The sequence below is a fragment of the Etheostoma spectabile genome, unplaced genomic scaffold (assembly GCF_008692095.1).
Source record: "Etheostoma spectabile isolate EspeVRDwgs_2016 unplaced genomic scaffold, UIUC_Espe_1.0 scaffold50, whole genome shotgun sequence".
NCBI lineage: Eukaryota > Metazoa > Chordata > Actinopteri > Perciformes > Percidae > Etheostoma > Etheostoma spectabile.
The window spans coordinates 78,749-85,538 of record NW_022605620.1 but is presented as its reverse complement, the minus strand read 5'-3'; the positions used below and the strand labels follow the sequence as shown (position 1 = coordinate 85,538).

Genomic DNA, 6,790 nt, shown 5'->3' with positions numbered 1-6,790 from the left:
AGACATTTACATGATGTACTTTGGTTGTAGTAATTTTTACACTTGTTATTTATGTTTTTGACATTGACCCTGTTCAGCACTTTGGTCAACTGTTGTTTTTAAATGTGCTATAGAAATAAAATTGACATTGGTCAAGATGGCGGCGCGTGAGTGGCAGCCTGTTGCAGCAGCTCTGAGCCTGTTCTGGGAAATATAGTGTTTTTCTCACATTTGTGTTTTCTTTTTTCATGTTTTTTTTCATATTTGTTCACTTATGTCTACTTAACATTTATTGTTGTTATTCTGATGTGTGTAATTTTTTTCTTTTGAGCTGCTGTAGCACAGGAATTTCCCCAGTTTGGGATTAATAAAGTCTGGTTGATCTGATCCTGTCCTATCATCAGATGGGAGTAGAGAGAACTTTACACTGCTGGGATTTTAACGTCTGTTGGTCTCCTCTTCTTCAGGCTCCTCAGATGTATCAGTACACCATGTCGACGGTCAACCAGGGCAAATACCCCAGAGCCAAAGGTACACACACACACACACACACCCCACACACACACACACACACACACCACACACACACACTGCCTCACTCCGTAACTGCCTGACTCCACGCAACATTATACTTCCTGTTTACATCTTGCAAAACATATCGGATTTGTATTTCCAGATGTTTTTTTTTTATCCCCAAAACGAAATAAGACAAAATCTAATAATATATACGTACTTTTTTCTGTGTTGCCTACTACAATCTTTAACATTATCATCAGGGCTTTACTATATATCACTTTTTTGTCGTCATCGCAATATCAGCTGGTGCGATACCATTTATTCAACGAAGGAAAGCTGGAAATTATTTCCCTTTCCTTTTTTTTTTTTCAAATTCAACACGTCGTATTTTAGCAGAATCCTGAGAGCTGCAGAGCCGAGTTCCCTCACGTGTTTGTTTACCTGTCAGCGTGACTCTGGGTGATTCGGACCGTGTGTGTGTGTTTCAGGCCGGTGGTGGGACGCGTCCGGAGCACTCCGCCTCCCCCATGCTCGGCTGCTGCGGCCTCGGCAGCGGGACCCCCTTGGTGGCCTCGCCCTACCCGCAGTCCTACCTGCGTACGGCCGTGATCCGGCCATGCCCCCCCACTACCACGGACAGGTACACACATGTCCGTCTGTCCTGTGGTAGAGAGACTTCTGTCTGCATGGGGGGGGGGGGGGTCGATACAGCGTAGTATGGCAACATTTTCAGTTTCAATACTGTATCGACACACAGGCGCCAAGTATGGATCTGTTATACATATATATTAAAATGTGTTGGTCAGTTTGTCCCGTTTTGCAGCGATAACATTGAAGTGAGTGACAAACAGAGAAATGTTTCTTTTTAGATACAGAAGTTGATAAGTTTCCTTTTGGGGGAAATTGGGGAAAAAATTAGAAGTAAAGAAAAAAAGGTTATAAATTACAATACAGTGAACCCGCATGCAGCGGCTCAGTCAGAAGAGAAGTGAAATACACGGGAGTCAATAGTTTTCCTACTGTAGCCTACTTGTATTGTTTTATAATAATTTTTCATTTTCTCCCGTTCTAATCCAATGACTCGGTCGTGGGGGGGGGGGGGCGGTGTGTGTGTGTGTTGTTGTGTGTGGGGGGGGGGCGTGCTGATCTCCGCAATTGAGCCTTCAGTTCGTATTGATTAAAATTATTATTTACAGTACAGTAGTTATTGTAAAAAAAAACGTTTCTACAGTAATTTTATTTGTTAAACAAATGCTGGCGCCTGTAGAAAGGTTTTGTTCTTGGTTTCAACGTGTTATGGAGTATTTCATCCTATCATATGCAAAAAAATAAGGTTACTACTTCACGGATTTCGCCTGTCACGGGTTCTTCTTGGAACGTAACCCCCGTGAAAAACGAGGGTCACTGTATATCGCAAAATACCCACTTTGTCTGTCTTCATCTGTCCTATTAGGGATAAGCCCCCCCCCAAATAAATCCTTTAAATAGAATATCACAGGCTTAGTGAGTAGATGCAAGGTGTGATGGCAACGTTTTTGATGACTCGGCCCCGAACCGTGTCCCTTACAGTCAGTTGAGTTTTTTATTATAAACAAACAAATTGTACGTATCCTCATGCTAAAATTAGTCTTTTTTTTTTAAGACAATTTTTGTTGGCATTTTTAGGCCTTTATTGACAGGACTGAAGAAATTAAAGGGGAGAGAGAGAGGGAATAGCGTGCAGCAAAGGGCCGCAGGTCGGAGTTAAACCAGGCCCGCTGCTTGAGGAGTACCCCTCATATGTGGGACGCCCGCTCTACCAACTGAGCTAACCCGGCCGCGCAGTTAAAATGGGTCTTTGTCACCTTTTCACCTGTTACAACTTATCAAAGTGAGTGTTTACTGTTGTTTTTAACTCTGTCTTCTGTGTCTTTTGTTGTTTCCAGACAGTTTACTCGATGCTGCAGGGCGGAGCGAGGATGCTGACGTCCTGGCCCCCCTCAGCAGATGGGTCCACCTGGCCCCAGTACCCTCCCGGCCGCTGAGGGCCCCCAGGGCCACAACAGGCCATGTATGGTAAGCTCGATTCAGTTTTGGAATGAAAAGCTGCAGGATTTTCTGCGTTTAGTTTAGTTCTCATCACAACTCATTCGCTGAGAGGAAAAGACGCGATGCACAACTGTTCTTGCTGCCTAAACCCAACTTTATCCCCCATGTTTCAGTTTCTTATCTTCTTCGTTGGAAATAAACGTCACATTAAATGCTGAAATGTTTTACTGAGAACTTTCAGAACTTCCGAAGAATTCGCATTAATGTATTTTAAATAATCAAGTGTTTTAACCTTCAGATCAGACCAAAAGTTGCATGTCTCACGCCGACATCCTCCAGTACTGCATGTATAGCAACCTGAGCATGTGTGTAGTTCAGGCCTGTGTGTAACAACACAAGTGAAAACATTGTAATTTCCCCTTTTCAGTACATTAACAAAAACACCCGAGGTTGCATCTGCGAGAGTTACGCTTTAAGGACTGAGAAGTTGCTAATGCACTCTTTTATTTGGTGTTCTCTCTCTCAGCTCAGTCGTTCTCTCACCATTCGGGCCCCATGCATCATCCTCAGCCCTCCAGCACCCCACTGGGAACCAGCCTCCCCCCAGCACACGGCCCCCAGTCCGGGACACAATCAGGTTACACTGCACTGCCGTAACAACGACACCGCTGCCTGGGTAATGAGATATCACTTTGTCCCAAAGAAAAGCATTGCGTACTTTGTAAAGTGGTTGGCAGTAATGTGTAAGCATTTTGTAAAGAGCTAAAGGATTACAGTCTGGTTATTTTGTTAGAATTTAACATAAAACCCACACACACCACACACACACACACACAACACATGTTGCAATTGGGCAAGAAAACTTTGTATGTTCAAAACTTTTGCTTTTCAGAAAGAAAAAAAGGTTCATGTCAAAACTTTATATGAGATATTACCTTCCATAAAGTCAGAATAAATCACCTTTTCACTGTTTTAATATTCGTAAAACTCACAGAAGAGATGGCCAAGACGTTCTATGGAGATATTGTTCATCCCTAAAATGATATTGAAGCAACCATTGAATCTGAAATGAACACATGACCATTTTTCAATGCTTTGTATTACTGTTGGCGCTGCTTAAGACATGTATGACCCAAAGAGGAAGTTGCTGTTAATTTAACCCTTGGTTGTCCTCCTGGGTCCAACTGACAAATATTTGACATTTCGTCACATTTTGATTGTCAACATTTGATCAACACCACCTTACTACCATAGTTTTACACTATGTTTGGTTCAATTTACACCTAATTCATGGTCTTAACCCTCATTTAGATAGAATTAGACCTAGTATTAGAGTTAAAAAAGCAGAAATTATGAATTATTTTGACTAATAGTTAAGATCAGAGGAATGAAAGTGACCAGTTGTATTTATAAAGAGCGTTGGAAGGAATCCAATCCAGATTTTGTGGTAATTTGGTTAAAAAGAAACTCAGATTTCAGATATAGACATTTAATTAAAGTTTCAGATTTGACCCAGGACGACAGGAGGGTTAAAACAGTTTGAAGAAAACTAGGTTCCTGTGTGAAGTTTTCGACATGCTATATCTATGACTTTTTCCAACATACTACACTATGACTTTATTTTTTCCAACATGCTATAAAATGACGTTTTCCAACATACTATACTATACTTTATTTTTCACCATGCTATAAAATGACGTTTTCAACATACTACACTATGACTTTTTTACTTTTCCAACATACTACACTATGACTTTATTTTTCCAACATGCTTAAAATGACGTTTTCGACTGCTATACTATGACTTTTTTACTTTCCACATACTACACTATGACTTTTTACTGTTTGATGACATCTATACTATGACTTTTTGCTTTTTCAACATGTTTATACGATACTTTTTTCAACATGGCTATACTATGACTTTTTCCAACATGCTATACTTGACTTTTTTTACTGTTTGTGTGAAGTCCTGATGTGAGTCTTTGCCTCGTCTGGTGACATGATTATATCATCGGTTTTTTTTTTTTTTAAATCTTTACCTCAAACTCTGTTTCCCTCCCAGTCAAATCAGGCTGGTCCTCGCCCCAGTCCATGTTCCACCGGGGGGTTGTCGGTCCCCCCAACCCCCCCACATGCAGCCGGCCACAGCTCCCCCCAGGCGTCCTACACCATGCAGGGATACAGCCTGCCCACCCACCAGCAGCTGCCCCACGGCTTCCCCTCCATCACCAGCTCACGCAGGTGAGTACGAACAGCCCCGACTCCGTCTCTCAGGTTGAGTTCACACCTGAGCACGTGGTCCGTTTCAACCCAACCGTAGAAAGCGCGTGGTCGGGGTAGCCGGTTGCTGTTAGACTGTACCTGACTTTTTTTTAACTTTTTTGACATACTTAATTTTTTGACTTTTTGACTGCTATACTATGACTTTTATACTTTTTCGACATAAGATCTATACTATGACTTTTATACTTTTCGACAATACTATACTATGACTTTTTCGACATACATATTATGACTTTTTTTAACTTTTTGACATACTATCTATGACTTTTTTAACTTTTTTGACAAATATACTATCCTTTTTCGACATACTATACTATGACTTTTTTACTTTTTCGACATACTATACTATGACTTTTTATACTTTTCGACATACTATCATGACTTTTTCGACATACATAATTATGACTTTTTTGAAACTTTTTTGACATACTATAACTATGACTTTTTTTATCTTGTTCGACATAACTATACTATGACTTTTTATACTTTTTCGACATACTAGACTATGACTTTTTGACATACTAATTTTATACTTTGTTTTAAAACTTTTTTTGACATACTATACATACTTTTTGACATACTGATACTATAACTTTTTTTTACTTTTTTGACATACTATACTATGACTTTTTTTTATTTTTTGACATACTAATACTTAACTTTTTACTGTTTGACATACTATACTATGACTTTTTATGATTTTTTGACAGACTAACTAATGACTTTTTATGATTTTTCGACATACTATACTATAACTTTTTACTTTTTTGTCATACTATACTCTTTTTAAAACTTTTTCATACTTACTATGACTTTTTTAAACTTTTTGACATAATATACTATGACTTTTTTGACATATATAACTACTAGTCTTTTTTGACTACTATACTATAACTTTTTTGTATTTTTGACATACTATACTATGACTTTTATCTTTTCTAGATTTTTTTTGACTTTTATACTATACTATACTATGACTTTTTTAACTTTTTTACCATACTAAGACATGACTTTTTGACTTTTTTTACATACTATACTATGACTTTTTGACTTTTTTTACAATACTATAACTCTGACTTTTTTGACTTTTTAGACATACTATACTAGACATTTTTTTTTACTTTTCGACAAACTAACGATGACTTTTTACCTTTTCGACATACTATACACTTGACTTTTTTAACTTTTTCGACATACTAGACTATGACTTTTTATACTTTTTTGACATACTATACTCATGACTTTTATACTTTTTCGCATACTATACTTTTTTATACGTTTTCGACAACTACTTATTACTTTTTTTGTAAACTTTTTTTTGAAACTATACTATGACTTTTTATACTTTTTCGACATACATATATGACTTTTTTTAACTTTTTGACATACTATACTTGACGCTTGTTTTTAACTTTTTCGACATACATACTTGACTTTTTAGAATACTTTTTTCGACACACCTTACCTATGACTTTTTATACTTTTTCGACATACTATACGATGACTTTTTTTTGGTACTTTCCACTATTATACTATGACTTTTTTATACTTTTTCGACATACTATATTATGACTTTTTTTTAAACTTTTTGACATACTATACTATGACTTTTTGACATACTATACAGAAACTTTTTTAACTTTTTTGACATATAACTATGACTTTTGTTTTGACATACTTATAAATGTCTCTGATAAATTGCAATTCTATTCTCCTACACAGTATTATATTTTTTATGTTAACAATACATTGCAGTTCTAGTGTTATTTGTGGTCGGTTCTGCTTTTATTTTGAAAAGCGCCATTTTCTTCTTCTTGTATTTTGTTTGACGCTACACTTCCGGTCATACTCTCTTCACAATGTGTTGCTCACGCATCGTCAGAGCGGTAAAAACTTGTAAGTTATTAATCATTCATCCATTTGAATTTTGTAAAGAAAAGGTTCGCATTGTGATTTACTTTATTATTCTTGTTGTTCGCAC

General features: G+C 37.4%; 1 protein-coding gene and 1 long non-coding RNA gene across 2 annotated transcripts in view; one reads left to right on the top strand and one right to left on the bottom strand.

Annotated features, from left to right (window-relative positions):
• atxn2l (ataxin 2-like) overlaps positions 1-6,790 on the bottom strand; it is a gene marked incomplete in the record, with an annotated part of 39,178 nt that overhangs the window by 10,748 nt on the left and 21,640 nt on the right.
• Positions 2,516-4,634, top strand: LOC116686833 (uncharacterized). Its single transcript, XR_004331377.1, has 3 exons — positions 2,516-2,550; positions 3,050-3,160; positions 4,589-4,634. It is a non-coding gene; the product is annotated as an uncharacterized LOC116686833 (long non-coding RNA).